We start from the raw sequence: 22,570 nt of genomic DNA on the forward strand, positions 1-22,570 counted from the left end.
AATATGAAATAAGGGAAAAGATATTTAAAAGACAAAACTAAAATATGGGCAAATCTTTCAAATTTATATCTTTACCTGTGGCTTCAGATATTTAATATATTAATATATTTAATATATTTTAACAGTTTAGGTATTTAATTTAGGACAAGTTGATGCATATTAGGATATTTGGATTATAGACATTGATGAACCCCAAGGAAGGATTAGATTTTATATTAGGAAAAAAATATTTGCCAAAGGATTATCAAGCATTGTAAGAGGCTGCTCAGGGAAATGGTTGAGCCACCATCCCTGGAGGTATTTAAAAGATGTGTAGATGTGGCCCTTTGGGACACGATTTAGTGGTGGATTTGGCAGTGATGGGTTAATGCTTGGATTTCGTGGTCTTAAGGGTCTTTGGCAAAATAAATGATTCTATACATAGGAGCAGTACAGAAGTGTGCTGGATAAAAATCATCTTAGGGATAACATTTTTGAAAGGACATACGCTTCTCACCCAATAAAATCCTTTCTGGTAGATGACTATGCAGCATTTCACCATGTGACTTCAGAGTGTTTAGGTTCGTGTACAGAAAAATGTCTTTATGCTTTTCACAACATTAATGATGATGGCCCATAGACAGCAAAACCCCAGTATTTTTCTTCCATACTATTTACACTTATTTACACTGTCAGAACTAACACCTTATCCAGAAGACGTGTTGGATCAAAAGACCAGCCTGCATGACCTGTTTAATGTTTTCATTTTTCCTGAATTCTATAGCCCTCTAGTAATATTCATCTCTGCATATATTCAACATAGCGAATTCACTGTAATAAAGGCCTGAATACAGATCTGATATCTAAGACCTCCTGAATCATAATTTTGGTTCTTGAAGACTGAACACTCTTGAGCTGGTGTGTCACAATTTAAAGCAAGTCTCTGGGCACAATATTTTCACAGAAATATTATGGTTTCACAGACATATTGATGGTATTTTAGACTTGTTCTGTGTATATGGTTTATCATGTTATATAAGGAATGACAACTTCACGTATATAATTTTTATGTCTTTTCTGAGACATTTGCTACCCAAATGTCCTTTATGTCTCGTCTGTGTTTGTGAAGGTGTCTGTTTCCATGCATATGTGAAAATAACTTTTTGTACCTGTACTGGCTATATTTCTGTGGCATTTGCTGATCATTCCATGCAAAACCTTTAAATGACACTTTAAAAACACACTTTTGGTGTGTTCCCTATTACAACAGCTGTGCTAAACATAAGAACTGTACAGTCTCTTTAGGGAGTATAGCAATTAAAAACAAAAGGCCCACATCAAAATCTTATCTTGCAGGGAAAAAAACAAACCATAACAACACAAAGCACCAAAAAGACAACTTATCATTGTTTAGTTACAGTGTCACTTAAAGAAATTCATATATTATGTACTTAAAAATACTTAACACCAACCCAACAAATAAACTAATGATTTTCAATTAATCCTAGAGGTGCCCCATGCTGTTAATTGGCCTAGTTAATTTACCACAGTGCTGTCAGACAAGTACCACTTACACTTGCCATTTCTCATACTGAAGAAATTGTTTTATTTATATCAGCTCTCATAAAAATCCAAAAGTAATTTCCTCAAGTATTTCACTTCAAATGGTTCAAGATTAGCTGTTATCTCTTCCAAAAACAGGTGAAAGTGTACTTTGGCAGTTTTGCTTGTCTTTTTGATTTTTAAATTTAGACAGACTTGTGGCTATTGTTATTTAAATAAATACTGATAATAAAATAATTTAGTGTTGAAAAACCTTATTTTACTGCGGTTTTTGGGGAATATTTCTCTTTCATTTTACAGGTTTTCTATATACCATACCATTGAACAAATTGTTTAATCAAAATTCTGGTTTGCTTTTCACAAATAAAAAAAAAAAGAAACAGTTTTTTTTTTTCTATTTCTTACTTTGCCATCTTTTAAATTTAAGCAGCACAGCATCTGACAATGTCCTTAACGTTACTCATACTGCTTTTTTTTTCCCCACCTTCTTTCTAGGCTAGCAGACAAAATACATCACTCTGTAAATTTTTCACTGCTCAGGACAGGATTTAAAGTGGCTTGAGACCAAAGAGAATGACATTTTTATAGGGAAAGAATAAGCTCTACACACAAGCAAAGCTAAACAAGGAATTCGCTCACCACTTCCCATGGGCAGGCAGGTGTTGGGCCATCCCCAGGAAACTAAGGCTTCATCACACATAATGATGACTTGGGAAGAGAAATGTCATAACTAAGAATGTTTTCCCCTTCTCTTACTTCCCTCAGCCTTTACTGCTGAGCATGATGCTATATGGCATGGAATTTCCATTTTGAGAGTTGATATCAGATGTCCTGGCTGTGTCTAATCCCAACACGTTTTGTGTCCCAAGGCCACTTGCTGGTGGGGTCATCCAAAAAGCAGGGAAGACTTTTATGCTGTGTAATGTTGTTTCCTTTTTACTTCCACTGTGTCCACCAGTTTGTGAAAAAAACAAAGTAAGAGCATAATGTATTATGGCTTGTTCAAAATGAGTAATTTGATCTGCTTAAATCCCAGAGTATAATTTTGCTACGAGTTCAAGAAGTTTTTGGACAATGCACTCAGACAGATGGTGTGAATCTTGAGGTTATGCAGGGGCAATAGCTCGATGTGAGGACTCTTGTGGGTCCCTTCCAAATCAGGATATTCTATGATTCTGTGATTCAAGGAGCTTTATGTTAAATTATGGTAACTTGAAAGATTATTTATCCTGAAGTTATTGCCAGAAAAGAAAATACTTTCTGTCTATGATTCCTGATCTGCAACTGAAAAATGTGATTATTTTTTCACTTCCTATTTTTGCAGATATCACAAAAATATTTCTTCATATGTGCTTAAATTGATTGCAAAGTTTTTGTCATCTCTGAGATGTGAGCCTTTGAGATGATAAAAGATCTTTTACACCTAAACAACTTTATCTCATTTTTTGAAATAAAATGAAGTGGTCAAATGTCTCCACTTTATATTGATTCATTCACTAGGAAAAAATGTAGGACACAATTCATATAAATAGAAATGTAAGGTATAACTGCATCTAATGGGATGAAAAGTTGAAAATACAATAGAAGGCTTTATAGCAACCCTGAATGTACATGATGAAACAACTGTGGAAATATTCTGTATTTAACAGGTTCTTATGTAAAAAAAAAAAAAAAAAAAGAAGAAGAATTGCACCTATTATCTGTGCTTTTTCTTGAGGAATTATGTAGATAGAAATGTAGATCTAACTTGTGGCAATGCAAAGCGTGCAAAAAAAAAAAAAAAGAAATTTGTACATTTGTAACGTGGTACAAAAGTACAAATAGAGAAAACAGAAAGAATTGTGCTTGCATAGTAAAAAAGTAGTCCATAATAAGATAAGGAGTAGCTTCAAAATGGCTGAATTATTTGATTAAAATCACAAAGCTGAAAAAAGACACAATGAAATTAGATTGAACTAGCCTGCAAAATAAATGTAAGTTAAAAATAAATATAAATTAAAAATATATTTGGAATCTTCCTGTTAAACAAACTAATTATGGTGATAGCCAAAACAGGAATAAATGTTGCCCATTTTCTGGAATTTACTGTCTTTAACACTTGCATTCCAGATACATATTCAGATATTTTTAAAATTGACCAAGGGAAATTTTTGTTTGATTTATTTAACCAGGATGTGGAAGAGATGAGATCAATACTGATTTGAAATGTTTCTACAGAAATCTGAGTCCTTTAAAAATGGGGATGATGCTATCGACCTATCTGATAAGAATTTACTAAGCATTTGTACAGTGGTTTAGAAATTCCAGGTCTTTGATTAATAGTAAGAATTACCTTGAATGAAACCAAATCATGCTGAACAGAAATAAATGTATGGGTGACAACACCAGGTTTTTATTTCCATGGAAAAACCCACCATAGCAGTAATTGACCAGGAAGAAAGTGTAGCCTTCACAGTAGTGTGGATAGTGAGTTATGTTTAAATCCCACAATAGAAAGCTTATAAGTTTCAAAGAGGTTGCTTTATCAGTGACAGACTAAAGAATGCATAATTTAAACACAGAAGCACAATCCAGTGTTTTAAGTCTTCTTCAAGTTTAAAGCTTTGTTATACAGATACTCAACTCTTTGGGATTATTTTATGATAATGAAACAACATAGCTAATTTCTGAATTATATAATGAATAAAGTAATGTAAAAATAGTATTTGTCATTATCCAATTCCTTAGTCTTCAATCACAAGTGACAAATATTCTATCTTAAATCTTTTTGCCCATTATCAATTCTCTCTACTTATAGTATAAATAAAGCTGCAAAGAACTGAGATGGCACAAGGGAATACTGAAAAAAGCTAAATGAGTGAGGAAATATGTGTTGTTTTAAAGCATATCTGAGGGAAGTCTTGGGTGTTTCCATGGTTATATTCTGTTCTGCCATTGCTTATGGAAATTCAGTAGATGAATCACATTTATGTTAATAGGATATTAGCATAAGCAACTGTTCAAATTATATATTATATTACTGAGGTCTGCAAGGAGAGGAAGCACAAAGAATAAAAAGGAACAGAAGTTTTGAGGCATCTGAAGGCTCCAAAGCAAAAGAAGTTTTTTCCTAAGGTCTACTATTTTCTTGCATAGAGGTTAATCATAGTAATTTGTTACATTTTATTGTCTCAAAAATATAGAAAACCCTCCCAAACATATATTGGACAATGAGATGAGGAAACTTAGAAGATTTAATAATTATAGGCACATTATTAACATGGATAAAAGGACAGTAACTCATAATGAAATAACAAGATATTAAGTTTTCTTGTTTTTTTTTTTTTTTTGTCTTCTCCTTCATTAAACTGCTCTCAGAAATTGTGCTTCAAAAGATAATTGATTTTTCTTTAAGGATACAAAAAGAGGAAAGAGGGGGAAAATAATCTTTTCTCAAAACCAAATTAAGCTTGTCAGAAAATCTAGAAAGGAGAGGTGGAAAAATATAAGGAGAATAAAGAAGTCCCTAAAACGCAGGATCTGAGAGCTTTTGAGTCAAGATCAGAGAATAAATAACAGTGCAATGTTGTGGTAAGGACCCATCATAAACCTCCACAAGACAAGGCAATTGATGAAGCTTTTTGTGAAGAACTATCAGAAGTTCCATGATTTCAAAACTTGGTTTTTATTTGGGTGTCAAACCCACAGTCATCTACTGGGAAGAAAATACTGTGCGAGCAGTTTAAGAGGTTTGTAGATTACGGTGGTGATTATCTGCCAAGGCAAGAGCTGGAGGACTTAACAACTCTAACATGCTGCTTGTCCTGGTGCTCACCAGCTGGGACTTCATAACTACAGACTGAATTCAGGATCTAGAGCAGGGATCTGGGAAAATTAGCAGTATCATTTAGACTCTGGACTGATGCCAGAGAGCAGCCTCCAGTTTACTGAAGGAATTACACGGCAGAATACACTGAGAAATCACCATGAAATAAAAAGGTGCCAATGAGACATGGCTTGTACTATTTAAAGAGAGAGAGAAAAATAATAAGCAAATTATTTCAGAGTCAGGAAGAACAAGGATTTCCCCAGAAAATCCCACCTGCTTTATAAAGAGCTTCAAAGAACTAAAAAATATCCAAGAACTGGAAACAATTATAAGCAGTAAAGAAGCATGAAATTATTGCTTGGACAAAAATTATTGTTTGGGCGCTTCTGCATGAAATCAGAAAAACCAAAGACTTACTGAAGTTAAAATCAAAAAATGTCATGAAATGTAATGAGGGAGAAATGTTCAAGACAGGCATAGGAAAAGGAAATTGCAGGAGGAGATGGATCTGTTACTCAACAGGGGGGAGAAGTTAGTGGTGGATGATGTTGAAAAGGCTGAACTGCTCCATGCCTCCTTTTTTCTGTTTTCAGAGATAAAGTCTGATCACAGAGTGAAAGTGGGAAAGCAACAAGTTAGGGATACATTCATGTCCATGAGGCCAGGAAAAAATGTTTGACCAACTTTATTGCATTTTATGGTGAAAAGACTGATTGTGCAGATAAGAAGGATTTGGCAGCCTCTACTCCAGTAAGGCTCTTGTCCCCTGCAGTGAAAAAGAAGTAAATACATTTTTATAATCTATGATTTTTTTTTCTTTTGGTTTACTTTTCCATATACCATATAAACAATTCAAAGCAAATTTGTGATATAAATAATAATTTTACCTTCTTTTCTTGGTTATTTCAAACTCATTTCCTTACTTTCAGGTAAAATATTTTCATTGTAGAAACAAATATTTGCAGATATAATTAAATGGAGAATTTGATATGTTCATAACTAACCACATATCACTTGTCAAATTAAGCACATTCTTATATATTTATGAATTATTAAAATACTATTAGCTAATTTGTGTAACACTGTTGAAATTAATATTTTTTAAAATGATTTGTGGTAATTAGTGTTCTAAGTACTCCAACTAAATTATATTACCCTACTACTGTAAGTAAAGTAATTCTTTTCTGTTTGTAAGGTCAAAGCTTCAATCAATGCAGAAAAAATTATTAGTCTGAAATAAATTAATGTGCTGAGGACTCAAGGAACACTAAGATTCAATTACGCAAAAAACACTTCAAATAAAATTATTGAAATAAATCAATTTTCTGTTTATTTAAAATTAATATGTTTTCATTTCAATCTGTAAGCACAAATCTGTATACTTTTGCAGTTTAAATTTATAGAAATTGATAAATATATAATTTTTATTTGCTTTATCCTAAAAATGAAATTTCTCTAAGAAGCTTCCTGAAAATATATGTATCTTTTCTGTCCCTGGAATTGAGTAACATCTACATTTGATTGTCCAATATGAAAGACTTAAAAGTAATGAAATAATTTGTGATACTGCTATTAAGAGAACATTAAAGATTTAACAAAACAGTATGGAGAGATGATATTTCTCTAAAACATTCTCACCTTATACATACCCAGGTATGTATCTACTCAGAACTGTTTGCTGATTTCAGGAGCAAAAATACATCTGCATAATTTTTACTCCTTTTTATTCCCAGGTTTTTTTTTAACACACCTAAAAGAGTAAAACTTCAATTTTGTATTTCTTCCTTCACCAACAGACATGTCCTGCAAGTTCCAATTCTGTAAATTCCATTGAAGTAAATAGGTTTGCAGGAATCGTCCTGCTAAAATAACTCAGAAGATAGCATTTCTAGTGACATAAAATAAGGAACCTAACTGTATTTGACTTCTCTATACATTTTTAACTGATAATAAAAAAGAACTATTTAGTCCAGAAGTCAGGTTTTTTTTTTAACTGACTTAATTCCAGATTTTTTTTTAATGGCTTCTGAAAGTAGAGTAGAAAGAAGGACTTGCATATTATAGACTTAGTTTAATTTAGTGCAATTTCTTAATCTTTTGCATAATTTTCCTAAATGCATTTAGATTAATAACTGAACTAAAGACTTTTTGCACTTTAACCTCTGCATAATAACAGAATAAAAATAATGAAAATCATTTTTTTAGCATTTAGGTCTTTGAGTGATGTGATGTCCATCTATATATAATTTTTAGTACTTTGAATGTGGCAGCAGCAGAAGTAATAGAAGGCATGATCCTCCCTTAGTCTAGGGAACAAAGCAAGCAAAACAGTCCAAGATGTGAAGATATAACTAGAGTATGTGACTAAAAGAATCAGAAAGGACAAGTGTCTCATTGCAGACTAGCAAGGAGCAGTGACAAAAAATAAATATTCTCAATTTCTACTAGGTAACTAAACTCAGCTCACTATTCTCACATTCCAGCTCGCTGTTCTCACATTCCTGTAATCCCACTAAACAGTTTAAGGTAAACAGCTCGATAGCTGTATACATCCTGCCCTTCTGTCCACCTCTGAGGTTGCTTAAGCTATGGTTCATTGCAACAAGACTACTTCATCCATCTTTCTGTCATTGCAAATTCTGAGCTAAACATGAAGGAAATTCCCAGTGGGAAGTTGATGACTGGCATCAATGACTGGGTAGGGCTAGCTATCCCATATGTGCTATGAGTGGATTAAGTTTCTATTCCTTGGGCCGGCATCTTAAAATGTATATTACTATAAATGGTATATTGCTACTTAAGGTCCTGCCACAAATGTCATGAAAATCAATAAATTAGTGCAATATATCACCACTCTGTCAAACAGTTATTGCAACCAGTAGGATCAGGCTCAGTGTATATATGATTCCATATAGAAAAAAAACAGCTCAGGAATATGGGGGAAAAATGCATGTTTGACCATGACACTATCATGCAAGCTAAATTAGAGGTGTAAGACTATATTCCCATGCCCCAGCGGGTATTTAAGAATAATAATCTGTCTATATGTCATCAATCACTTGAACTCCTTTTGGGTGATGATGTCAGCAGAGAGCAGACGTGCTGGCAGGAGCTGTGCCCTCTCCTTTCCAGCAGGAGCAGCGCTGTTGCTTCCCAGCGAGCGGAGCAAGGCCAAGAGCAAAGCTCCCGAGGTGGCTCATGGAGGGCACTGCTGGAGCCTCTCTCAGCTCCCTCCCTCCCTCCTGGCCCCTGCCCAACAGCTCCATTTGGCACCCTGCTCTGGAGCCTGGCTAGGATGGACTGAGAAATGTTGGTAGCATTGAAGCGTTAACTCACTGCAGACACTGACAATAACACAGTATTTATTGCTGTCATTACATATGACTTTTTTTTTTTATCACCACCAGAGGCCTGTGGCCCTGCCATGCCCTGGGCTTCAGGGTCTGGGACCTCAGCCTGGGCCTGATCTGGGACGATACCCTGTGTGTCTGGAGAAGAGGGTGACTCTCACCTCCCTGGGGTGAGCTGGGGCTGTGTGGTACCATCTGTGGTAATGGTGTGAGCAGCCACCATCCTGAGTGACAAACTCTGTCCTTGAGTGTCCTTGTGCGGAGGATCTGAGAGAGTGGGTCTGTCAAGAGACAACCTACATTGTTGGATCCTCTATAGATACTTGACTTTCCTGAATCTCTCAAGCAGAGATTTAAACTAAATATCAAGCCATGGTGGACATCTGCAGCCAGCTCTGAGACAGGTTTGTCCCCAGATGTCAAATATCAGCTCTAACAGCTCTCAGGTTGTTCAACAGCAGCAGAGGGCATCTAGATTTTCAGTGCTCTGACAGCTTGTCAGTCACCAGCAGATCTTAGTGGATCTTGAATTATGAAGGTGTTTGAGGTATTCTCTAGGAAATGGACAGTTCCCCATAGAGTGACAGGAGCTACCACAGCCCCAAACCAGACCATGACTACACATTTTCAATTTACTACAAAGAATTTCCCACAGTAGCATTGCTATGATCTATGTCTTTTTTCTGGGCACTGACATGTAATCAAGGAGTCCAGGAGTTGTTTTCTCCCTTTCTTCCTCAGTGCTTTTCTTCCTACTCTTCTGCCCAAATTCATCCCAAGAGAACTCATTACTTCTCTGGTAGGAGTGAAAAAAAAAGTCTGTGCCAAGTCCCTTCATATTTTCCCATCCAAAATATTAAATTACAGCTATCCCTGCATAGATTTTTTTTTTCAAGCCAGTTCCATGGTGATTTACCATACTCTCAAAGCTACCAGGACAGCAGCCATCAGCAGTGTGGGTACTCTGCTTCAACTGCTGTGCAACTTTCACATTACAAGCCGCGTGGCTTTTGAGTTTTCTTAATCATGCAGTGGTTTGGATTAGAAAGGACCTTAAAGATCATCCAGTTCCAAGCCCCATCTCCCTGTGGTTAAGGACAAGATTCCACAAGACCACATTGCTCAAAGTTCCATCCAACCTGTCATAAAACACTTCCATGGATACACAACTGCTCTGGGCAACATATGCCAGTATCTTACTGCCTTATCAGATGCATGTAGAAATTTCTTACTCCTTCCTTATAGCTAATATCAAACTACACTCCTTCAGCTTAAGCCAATTACCGTTTTTGTATCACTACAAACTCTCTTAAAAAGTCCATCCACAGCTTTATTGTAGGCCCCTCCTTAGGTACTGGAGGTCTCTATAAAATCTTCCCAGAGCCTTCTCTTCTCCATGATGTACAACCCCACCTGTCTCAGCCTGTGTACATAGTAAAGGTGCTCCAGCACTCTGATCATCTTTGTTTCCCTCCTCTGGACTTGCTCCCCAACTTTCTTATGCTGGGGACCCCTAAGCTGGACAAGTCCTCCGGGGGCTCTCTTGCAAGTGACCAGAGTAGAGGTAGAGAATCACCTCCTAGTCATGCTCTTTTTCTCTCAATACCCCAAGTCCATCTTCTCAGGGTTACTTTCAATCCATTCTTTGCCAAGCCCGTGTCTGTGCTTGGGATTGCTCCTACCCAGGCTCAGGACAGCATGCCAAACACACCACGCAGCCTGGTGTCAGTGGCTTTAGCCTGAAACCCTCTTCACCATTTTGGCAAGCCTGTTACCAAAGATGCTGGTTATTTCTTGGTAATACCTCCCTGACAGGTGGACCCCATCAGCCCCCAGTGGACCAGATTTCTCACAATGGGTCCCATGGCTTAAATAGACTAAGCTCTTGCTGTGGCATAAAACCTGTTATCATGATTTGCCAAACTTGACTGGCCATTTCGAACCCCTATTCAGAGACAAATTTTAATTGTGTATCTATCTGTGCACACTTGAGTACACATTCCACACATCACAGAAACAGAGTTGGCTGATGTATGCAATGGACAAAAGTAATAACTGAACCCGGAGCTCTGAAAAGATAAAATAACTGTTCTGTAATTTTTGAGCAGGTATAATGGTATTCTGAGGTGTTAGAGGAACACAATTTACTGTTGTTTTGGTTTTTTTCCCCCTAAAGAGAAAAATGTTGGTTTTAGTCTGTGGACCAGCACTGAATTGATAGCAGCTCCTCAGAAATCACTAAGGGTACACAATGCACATGGATAAATGTATCTATCTAGATAAATTAAACAATTTAGGGGAAAAGTTTTGGAGTGTTCATGGATTTATGCAAATATGTTATTTCCTCAGGTCATCTGGAACTGGAAGTTTAAAATCCAGACTAAATAAGAGGCACCATATATTTTCAGTATTTAAGTATTACAAAACTATAATGCATGAAATACAATATTGCTGTCATGAGAGGAAAGAAATTGCATGTAATAGTTTTTCTTCTGGTTTCATTTTCTCTTCTTTCTGGAGTTACTGCTGAGAGGAATGGAACTGACTCCGCTGACAGAGTAACAATTTGGGTTTAAGAGGAACATGGCTGATTTTGTGAAAAGTTTATGTTTTGCAAGGATGTGTCACAATCTGAACAAAGGAGCAGGAAATTGTACTTTCTTTCACGTCTCCATCTTTTGCTTGCAACTCACACTGTTCTAAGGTTTTTGAACTGCCAAGATTTTTTAGTGAAAATCTGTCATGTTGAAAAGTCTTAAAGCCCAACTTTAAAGAATCAAGCTATGAAAGAATATACAGCTTTTTCTTCCTAACAGTGCTCTAGTAAAACTGAGTGTCATTGCCTCAGGGTAGTAGAAGTGTAATTCCTGAGGCATTCATATTTCATGTTAAGTACACATTGCCATGAGTTTTGTGATTCTACTTGGAAATAATTCCATTTATTTACAATCACCTGTGCTGCCCTTCAGGAAGATGAGAAGGAAATCATCTTGCAGGCAAATCTGCTAAAAGAAGTGATGTAAACTTTTAAAAACTTTTTAAAATATTATGCACTCTTTCATAGTGAATATTAATTAGTTGATATATATGTTAGTATTTTTATATTAATAGGGGAGTTCAAAAACATTTTTAATAAAAATATTTATGTTGTGAAAGAAAAGTCCTTAAGTCTAGAAATGTATGTTATCATAATATTATCTGGCAGGAAATTATCATACTTCTTGGCTTTGTGGTATCAATCTTTTCAATGCCAATTTGCAATTACATAATTGATGGCATACAAACAACTTTATGAAGGTGTTAATGATGCACAGCAGACCAAATAAGCTACTCCCATATGTCAGGAAACAGTTCTAATAACTTCCTCATACAAACATTTGCTCCTATGAGTAATTCTTTTAGACCTCTTCTACAGGGAAAGGGGAAGCATATACATGTTGATATGAAAACAGTGCTTCCATCATCATTCACAATGACTTATGATTATTATCCAAAAATCATAACTTTATGGCTTTATGCTTGACTTTTGGTGCATTCATCCTGATGCCAAATAAAGTCATGTGTCTAAGTATCATCATTCTGCCTTTGGAAAAAGGATTAACTTCCCCCATGACATTCAGAAAAATTGCACTCAGCAACATGCCTAGCTTGAACAATTTTCAGAAATCAGAACTGATTCAATGTTGAGATTATTTAACACACAGTGCAATATGGTATTGCTGCATAAAGAAATAGATTCATATGCTTATCAATTAGCTCCAGTCCTATTTCCTTGAATTAGACAAAATAAATAATTTAGAAATTTCTGTGTTCTGTGACAAGGAAGCTCAAAGATTTCTTTCTGTTTTCCCTTGAGGCATAACAGGAATTAAATGGGAAGCATTCTTGTACAATGTACACAGATTTCATTGTAGTAACTTGAGTGTATTACATATTTATATAGAATCCATTTGTTCCCAGAATTAACAGGCTGTGTCTGACTTTCATCTAGATGAACGCTTGCATGTAAAGTGGTCACTAAAGAATAAGGCTTCTGGAAGTAAGTGGAAGTTGGGAAGCACCGTCTGGGGACTAGTGAATCTGAATTAAGTTATACCATAAGCATTTAAAACCTGGTACAGCACTCACCAAATCTGGGATCATAATGAGGTAATTCTTCAATTTAAAATATGTGGATTCATCATTCAGATATGGAATAAAGGATAAGGTTCTTTGGAAGAAATTATATTTCCAAACTCCAGTATCCAAAAGAAAAGAAACACCTTTCTCATGCACAGACTGATTCAGGAACATACTCACCTGAGGCTCGGTAAACTCCATTCCACAGCTGTGCAGGTCAGACAGTGGGAAACCACTGTCAAAAAATATAGCATGCAATATTTGAATTATCACTGTTTCAAAGCATATGTCATCCTAGTCTTTAGGTTATGTGCTGTCTTGCAAGAGAGGAATTCAGCAGAGTGCTATTCTACCCTTACACCTAACTTTCCAGTTTCTTTTTTACCTGTAGGCTCCTGTCTATGGGCTAAAATCCTATCTAGCATCCATCTATTGATGGATGTCAAGAAGAGGAGAATATAGCAAACTGCTGTGAGGAATTATACCAAGGGAGGTGTTACTATAGACTTGACTGCTCTTGTACTTTTCTGCTGAAATCACTTTTGTAGTTCAGTCTGGAGAAGAGAAGGCTGAGGTATGACCTCACCACAGTCTGTAATTTCTTCAAGGGTGTCAGCAGATGGGAGGCTGCTGATCTCCCCTCTCTGGTGATCAGTGATAGACCACGAGTAAATGGAATGAAGTTGCTTTAAGGAGAGCTCAGACTGAACATTTGGAAAAGGTTCTTTGCAGAGAGTCACTGGTCATTCAAGCATTTCTTCATGCTTTGAGGTCCTTCTGGATGATTACACATCTGTGTGGTGTATCACCAGCTGTTGCTAGTTTTGTGTGATTTGCTGAGGATCATTTGCAGTCTGCCCCACTGTCTAGTTCTATAATGAGAGTGTTGAACAGTGTTAGACCCAGTATAGACAATTGGAGTACTCCTTTAGTGACTGGGCTCCACTGTGCTGAGTTCCAACAGGCCTGCAGGTGTGCACTGAGCAACAATATTTGAATCTGGTAGTTTAGCTGGTTTTCAGTCTGCCACTATGTCCACATACCTAGTTGTTATTGCCTAAGTTTGTCTGTGAAGACTTCACAGAAAACAATATTAAAAGACTTTCAAAATTCAAAATAAACATCCATTGCCCTCCCTTTGTCCACTAAGCTAGTAATTTCACTGTAAGAGGCTACCAGGCTGTTTAAGCATTATTTTCATTTTATAAATACATAGTCGCTACTCAATCTCCTTGGCCTTCACATTTTTGGAAATGGCTTTGAAGAGTATTTGTTCCATGACCTTCCCAGGGATCAAGGACAGGCTGACTGACCTGTAGTGTCTCAAGTCTAAATATTTGCACAAAACACAATAACTTTAACTGAAACCAAAACATTTAGACACTGCCTGCTCTGCCAGAGTAGACAGTCATATGAAGATGATAGATGAAGAGAGCATTTGAGAAACAAGAGACAAAATTGAGAAACGTGAATTAGTTATTGCGAATTATCCTTGTGATTCCAAAAATGGTGAGAAAGATGTCCCATTGTTTGAGTTGTTAAATGTTAATGTTTTCTTTGGAGAGAATGACTTTTATTTAGTTTCATTAGCATTTAGGCAGGAAGAAGAATATCGGGTTCTGTGGCTATACAAGTAGAGTTTGATTTTCAAAAGCAAACCAGAACACCTCTCCGGATTCAAACAGAAGCTGAAGTCAGACTCTATTTTGGACTAAAATGTACCTTAATAAGTGGAGGCATGTACTTAAGCTAACTGTTGCTTCACTGAGTTTCTGCTTGAATAAATATTGGAGATTGACGTAGCATTATTGGTATTTTCCTACATTCTTATCTTATCAGTGAGGAATAAAATTAAAGAGATTAGAGGTTCATCTACAATACTAAAGTTTTTCACTGTCATACTCCACTGTACAGTAGAAAATTAGCCTTCTCATACAATTAGGACATTTACTTTTTCCTTCTGGAACAAGGAAGTAATTGTTTAATGACTTTTGTCCCAGAAGGAATGGAGTTGATTAATATCTGGCTTTTTAAGTATTGAGTTTCTGTATTTGAGGTGGGCATTTACATATAATCAATGTTTATTGTCTGGGTGAAGTTTCTGTTGTTTAATGGCAAAGTTCAACAGCAGAATCTTCTTTAAATCCAGTTGATCACTGGTGTTAGCACTCTCTTATCATACCACCTTTCACATTCTCTCTCTCCAATTTCACTAACAGCATGCATTTGAATTCAAATTGGTCATATTTTCCTCTGACAGATGTTTCAAAAAATAAATTATATGCTTTATCTAAATAATTATGTGAATTTTTTCACTCTGCTACCTGAAACAATACTAGGCCTGGTTAAAAGGACAGAATGGAAAAGTGTGGCTGAGGAAGAAATAGAATATTACTAGTTTTCAATCCCAAATAATATCAGTTGAGGCCAAATCCTGGGATGTGTTGATTTACAATGCATTTTTTTTTTCACAGTCTGTATACACATAAAAATTTCTCAAATTCCCGAGTGTTTTCTTTAAACACATCAGTACTTATCGATCTTTATTAATAGGGATCGTTTGAAAATTGATGTCTAAACTAACTTAAATCTGTATGAATTAAGCTAAACATATAGTGATGTTTCAAAATGTATAATGATGCTTAAGTCTTTGCTCCTGTTACACTATAGGAACACAAACACTCAATTTCTCTAAAAAATTTTATCCTCAAACTTGCCTGAGATCAAATATGAGACGAGGATTGTCATTTTTCTACTTGTTCTGCAAGCAATTAGATTATGAATAAAATTCAGTTGGATATCCTTTCAAATAAAATATAGCAAAATGTATTTCAAAGCAGAAGATAAATGCTGGAAGAATTATACTAACTAATCCATACTAATAAATCCTTTTCCATTGTTTCCTTTTAAGGCTCTTGAATGCATTGTCTAAACAAGGTATAGGTTTTTGAAATGATGCCATGATCTCTTAAATAAATAAAATATGAAGATACTAAATTAGCTTTTTCAATCCCTGATTGTCCAAATAACATTAATTAGAGAAATGGCATTGTCTCCTGTCAGGTACACAAAATAGAAAAGTTATGCCAAGAAATTATTTAATTTAACACTTAGAAAAAGCATGTCATTTGAACAAATTTAGAAGACTGGGTGGAGGAAGGGATGCTAAGTGCTTTGTTTAATGCATAGTTAAGTCAGAATTTGCCAGTTTCAGCAAATTCTGGATGCTCTTGTGTTTGCATCTCTTCAGCATGGTAATCTTATGAGTGTATAATCAGCAAGTTGTTATTTGGTATGAGCATCATGTGGTTATACTGAAAGAGCTATTTTGTGGAAAAGAAAGCACATTTCACTAAACTGCAATTTCCCTCTATCAACAAAACCCACAATGCAGCTTTGTGCAGCAATAACAAGTACCAAACAGTGGGATCTTACAGTCTGTCAAATCGTTGTTAATTACAGAATGTTGTTAAAGGAAAACATACTATGCAGAGCAGAGTAAGCATAACAAAGGGACATTTATAGGCCAATACAGCTGTCATTGAAATAAGCAGGAATTTTGCTGTTAACTTCAATCCCAGTAGAATCAGCTTTTTTAATTTAACTGTGAACATAAAGTGGCAAGTCTTTTGCAAGCCATCTCTCTCTGTCAACTGCAATAATATGATTCTGTATTAAGGCATAGAAAATTTCTAGGCATGTGATGAATGCACGCCTTTTAGTGAAAGCACAAGCATATTCTACACATTCTTTCTGACTGCCTAAAGATATTCTTCTCCAAATCGGTGGCTGCTTGTCCCCAAATTGGTCCTGTCATGAGGATGAGATTTCAGTCCATGTTACCAGAACACCAAACAGTTTGTGCTAATTGCTGAGTGTACCATTTGATGTGAAAATACTGCTCCCAGAAAAACAGCGTTCAGCACTCGCTCACTTGTACAGAGATATCACATATAGAGAAGATTTAGGAAGAATAGTAAAAAAAATACATAAATGTCTCATTGCAGCATTTGGATAATATCACAACAAAACAAAAGGTGTTAATTTATATGTGAAGACTTCATTCCATTTTCAGCAGTCAGCCAGCAATTTCTCTCCCAAGTTGTTCATCCTCCAGCTGAAACTGTTCTGCATGTTACAGAGAACTACTTGTTTTGGTTATGATGCTTATTTAGGCTCATGTTTTATTGAATGTGTTATATAATGCAAATGGAATATCAATAGTTACCTTTCAAGACATCATAACTGTCCTTGAAGTTTCAAAATAGAAACTGAGACAAATGTTCTCTCTTGTTTACCTGCTAACTTATTAAACGACTTTATATGTTGGCCTTCACCATAGTGGAGGCTACTGACAGAGTATTCTTTAACTTCTTTTGGAATAGATAGCTCAGAAGATTAAAGAGGGACCCTGAAATGCCAGTTACTTTTCCTTTGTATCTTCAATCACCAAAGTAAGTAGGTAAAAAAGTACCAAACTGTAGTCATAAATTTATGCCATGATATTTTGGAAACCACACATACTTTGGAAGCATTTAAGTATTCTGAAGTATTTTTTTTTTGTTCCTTTCTGCTTCAGTTACATAAATTAAAATATAAGCCATTTCATTGTTTTGTGATTGAAATTTAAAACATTATATAAAACACCATTTCTGATAGTCTGCATTTCAGTGTATTTTGATTTCTGTAAGGACCCAACACTACATAGTAATATTAAGTATATATGGTAAAACTTTTCTCTTCTTTGAGATATTTCATAAATAGAAGTGCTTGTTCATGAGGAAGATTGATTACAGGCAATAAATAATAATTTTTAATTAATATAAGATAAATTTAAAAGGAAAGTTTTGTTAATAGACTTTTGTTCAAATTGTTCTTTGAATAGATAGCCTAATCCTGACACCAAGATCATGATTACATAAATAAGTATTAATGTAAGTAAAAAAAAAATCTTCCTGAGTAAAATGCTGCCTTGGATCATAATGAAATGAAAAAAAGAAATATTTCTTTCATTTTACTACCTCTCAAATACCTACATCAGATTAGAAATAATAATTTTCATGAGAAAGAATATGCTCAAAGGAATTCTTCTTGCTTTGATACACATATTTTTACATCAAGGAGGGATGGATACATTAGATTAAGTGTATTTAACAAGACTGAAATAATTTCTGATAATTAGATACAAAATTTCTAAGTTAATTTATTAAAAAGCCTTCTTTAAAATATGAAGTAGAGCTATCTGTATGGGTATTGAACAAACTGATTTTTTTTTCAACCTAGGGTGACATATGCTTAAATTATGAAATTATATATTTCTTGGTGTTTTGTTTTCTCTATTTCTTATCTAGAAGATGTTACTAGAATTAAAAGTATATACTTTTCCAGTTTTGAAATTTTATTCAACTTTTCAGAGTGCTGACATCCTTCATCACCTTGGAAGATACCCTAATTTCTAACTTCTTAAGTTTAATTTTGCATTGTTTCCACTGGAAAAGGCACCTTTCTCCAGATACCTGTGGGTCTCCATGCATCCAACATGTGCATTTCCAGAAACCTCTGACATAAGTCTGGCTGAAGTTACTACATGAAATATTGCTGCCTATTATCAAATATCAAATGAGCTTCTGTAAGCACAAAGACGGAAATAATAGAAAAATGGCTAAATGTCAAGAGAACAACCAGAAGATTGTGAGCACTGAGAACATTAAATGCACCCTGGACAGTGAACAAATAAGTAAATGATAGATACAGAATTGTGCCTGGAAGTACTCTATTGAAGTACCTTGAGGAATGTTTTTGGGAAAGGCTTGGTAAAAAATAAGGAGGATTATTTTTTGTCACAGTGAAAGTATGTGTGTGTGTGCATGTGAAATAATACTTCAGATTTTACAAATGGAGCACGAGTTTTAATGTAAATATTACTTTCATTATGCAATGCTATCACCAATCAGACATGTGGGTACAATCCTTCCAGTTTTGAGAAGGATCAAAATACTGCTGTTCCAAGGTTTATAGGGGTTTAAGAGAACATGATTGACATCTGTGTAGCTAATACTGTAATCAACCAGATGAGTTCTCTATTGACCAGCAGTTTCTTAGATGAAATGCTCAGTCTGCCTTTAAAGGATTTGGGCTCATGGGACTCCTTTATTACTCATCCTTCTTTGCTAAATTTCAGGTGAATTCAAAGATCATAACTGTTTGCACAGATGGATAATTATGCTGCTTTGACTATCTAAAAGCTTATATCAGGAGTTCAATAGAGGCCTTTAAGTATGAGTATGGGGATGATCACATGGTTCAACCTTTCTAAAAGGCCTCTTAAGAGAAATATGAATGTTATCTGGCTTGAACATTAATCAGGCAATTAGAAAAAAAACTTCTGAACCAAAGGAGTCAGCCCCTAAAGCAGAAGCATAAAAGAAGCAAAGAAATGGAAACAGTGAGACCACAGAGTGAAAACAGCAGCCCTGAAAACAGTCAGCCCCTGGTTTGTCAGTGCTGGCAGTCACCCTACAAGCATTTCAGCCTGTCTGAGGGCTGATGGTGCAGCCCCTCTGAGAAGCACTGGGAGCATCCTGCATGCAGCTAGAGCAGAGAGTGCGGGGGACAGCAAGCTCATCTCAGTGTGCCCGTCGGGATTAGTGTCCTCCTTTTCTGATGCGTGAATGGTAGTAAGCAGCAGGGAAACTCACAGAGCAGGATCTCCCCCATCTGTCAAGGAGGGGTGTGTACTCAAGGAATCTGCCCTGTGCCCCAGCAAACAGGGTATGCTGGTAGCCCAAATTTAGCTCCACCAATATCACAGAATCATCGAATACCTTGGATTGGAATGTACTTTTAAGTTCATCTAGCTTCAACCCCACTGCCATGTGCAGGGATAACTTCCACTAGACCAGGTACCTCCAACATACCCTTGAGTACCTGGGGCACCCACAACTTCTTTGGCCAACCTGTTCCGGTGCCTCACCACCCTCACAGTAAATGACTTTGCAAGGGATTAGAACTGTGTGGGGTTAGATGTCCAAATATGCTTAAAATTTGTGGCTGTATTAACATTTTGTAAGTTTCTAAATAAGACTGTCTATCTATTGAATTATTTATACTCCCGAATGTATAGTTCAGTGATTGCCAGTTAATTACTTGTTAATAAATCAACAAACCACTTCTGCCCTGAACTGAGTAGATTTTTCTCTGATATACTGACAAGCTGTTACATTCTAACCACCAAATGTGGTCATTACAGACAACAGCTAAGATACTCTCGTGCACATTCTGACAGGTAAAGCAACACCTATTTTCATTAATTTATTTTTTGTGGGCAATTTTTCATAACTTTTCCTCAATAGAGATTCGATAAGCAAAAGAGAATCTTACAGTACTTGACCTGAAATTAAGGCCAGAATTCCCAAGGGCTGTATTCTAACCCCTAGCAAACCTCAGTACAACTCCAATATTGAGAGAAGGAAACACTATCACTTCAGTGAAATCTTATCAAGAGAAAGAGATACCGATGTGAAAGCTAAGTAAATATCATCATTAAGAATTTTCAAGCCCTAAAAGAAAAAATGAACAAACCCAGAAGACTTGTGTTTTTTTCAGCTGTGAAACCCCTAGCTACCAAAACAATAAATTTTCTTTTATTCACATTTCCTTCTGAAATTTTCAGAGTACAAGATTTTGAGGAACAAATGGAACTGAGACTCACCTCCCTTCTTCATGATGCTATCCAGCAGCACCTTCTTGTTTTGATGCTTTAAGAATGATTGGAACAGGGTGTAACAAAGAGAAAAAAAAGCCACAACAGAATCTTCAGTTCATTCTTCTTGGCTTCATTTCAGTTAGTAAAAAGGTTAATTAACAACAATTTAATAATAATAATTTAATCTCCTTTCACTAAATCTCATAACTCTTTTTGGAAATACATTATTAGTGATTTAATTAGAGTTTACAGGTTTCTTCAGAAAAAAGCATAATTACAGAACATCTGACAATCCAATACAAATCCATTCTATCAATAGTTTTGCTGTGTATATATCTTGCTATGAGAAACAAGAAATTGCTATGGAAAATATATAAAAGCCTGTAGAGAGCCTTAAAGAGATACATTCGAATGATGACAGCAGGTGACTTTTAGATGGATCCTTCTGCTTCTGCCCTGGGCTCTTTGACTCTCCTCAGGTAATGACTCATTTTGGGGTTTTTTCAAATGTGCACAATATGGCTATTCATTTCAGAGTTGGACTTGACCCTTGTGTGTCCCTTCCAACTCAGAATATTCTGTGAAATAAAAAAAAAAAAAAACTCCTTAAATTTCAGATATGACACAATAAATTCCCTTACCTTATGTGAAGTTGACAAACAGCAAAGTTTTAAAAGTGCTTATAAGAAAAAAAGTTGTTATATACATTAAGTACAGGCTTCATACTCACTTTCTATAAAACTTTTGGAAAATCTGATTCAGTGTTTGAAGGCCTTTTTTCTACTTGTTAACAAAGATATATTTTACTATCCTTAGTTCTTTCTGGACCTAAACAAAATTAGATACCTAAACTTAAAACACATGTCCACCAGTACAGTAAATTTTCTTAATACCTTCCAATTCCAGTTCTCATCATCATGCTTGGTTACATTTTTCTTTACCAAAATATTTTTACAAATATGGATAGTGAAATAATTCAAAGTCTGTGTATATATATATACACACACATATATATATATATATAGTAATTAAATCTTCAGTTTTATAATAGTATAGATAACTGAAAAATTATGAAGATAATAAGTATCTTGATGTACATGATGTTTAAGTCAATTATGTCTTGCTGAAAGGACATCTAAACTTTAAAGCATTGATTGAAATCATCAGGTTCATTTTCTGATCAAAATAGCTGTCATGAAAGCAAAGAAACTGATTCAGTCAGCAGCAGACAAGTAATTAAGTCATATATTGTTTCAGAATAAAAGACTTTTCAGGAATTAGTTGGGACTTACATTGCACTTGAAATTAATAGAATTATAGAATATTAAATATTATAGAAATAACAGATTTGTTTACAGGACTTCTTCTCAAAAGCATGTTTTAAATGCAAAATCATGAAACTTAATTCCAGAGAAGATCCTGTTATTGTGTAGCAGCTCATCCTGGCACATTATGACAATTTTAATATCAAGCTGTGGGTCTAAGAGAGCTCTATCTATTCTAGTAGAAATAGATAGAAAAGTGTCAGGAAGCTGTACCAATGGAAATTCAAATGGGGTATGCTGACAGAATTGGTTTGATTTTAAAAATGAAATTTACCACAAATTCTGATCTCCTTTGGAGATCATGTGCAGGGTCCTGCACGTGGAGAGAAAAACCCCCATATATCCAGACAGGCTGAGGGATGCCCTGCTGGAAAGCAGCTCTGCAGAGAGGGACCTGGGGGTCCTGGTGGACAGCAAGCTGTCCATGAGCCAGCAGTGTGTCCCTGTGGCCAAGAAGGCCAATGGGATCCTGGAGTGCCTTAGGAAGAGCACTGCCAGCAGGTCAAGAGAGGTGATCCTGCCCCTCTATTGAGCCCTGTTGAGGCCACATCTGGAATCATCTGTCCAGTTCTGGACTCCCCAGTACAAAAGAGATGTGGAGCTCCTGGAGCAGATCCAGCAGAGGACAACAAAGATGATTAAGAGACTGGAGTATGTCTCTTAAGAGGAAACTCTCAGAGAGCTGGGACTGCCTAGCCTAGAGAAAAAATGATTGAGATGA

The sequence above is a fragment of the Ammospiza caudacuta genome, chromosome 1 (genome assembly GCF_027887145.1).
Source record: "Ammospiza caudacuta isolate bAmmCau1 chromosome 1, bAmmCau1.pri, whole genome shotgun sequence".
Lineage (NCBI taxonomy): Eukaryota > Metazoa > Chordata > Aves > Passeriformes > Passerellidae > Ammospiza > Ammospiza caudacuta.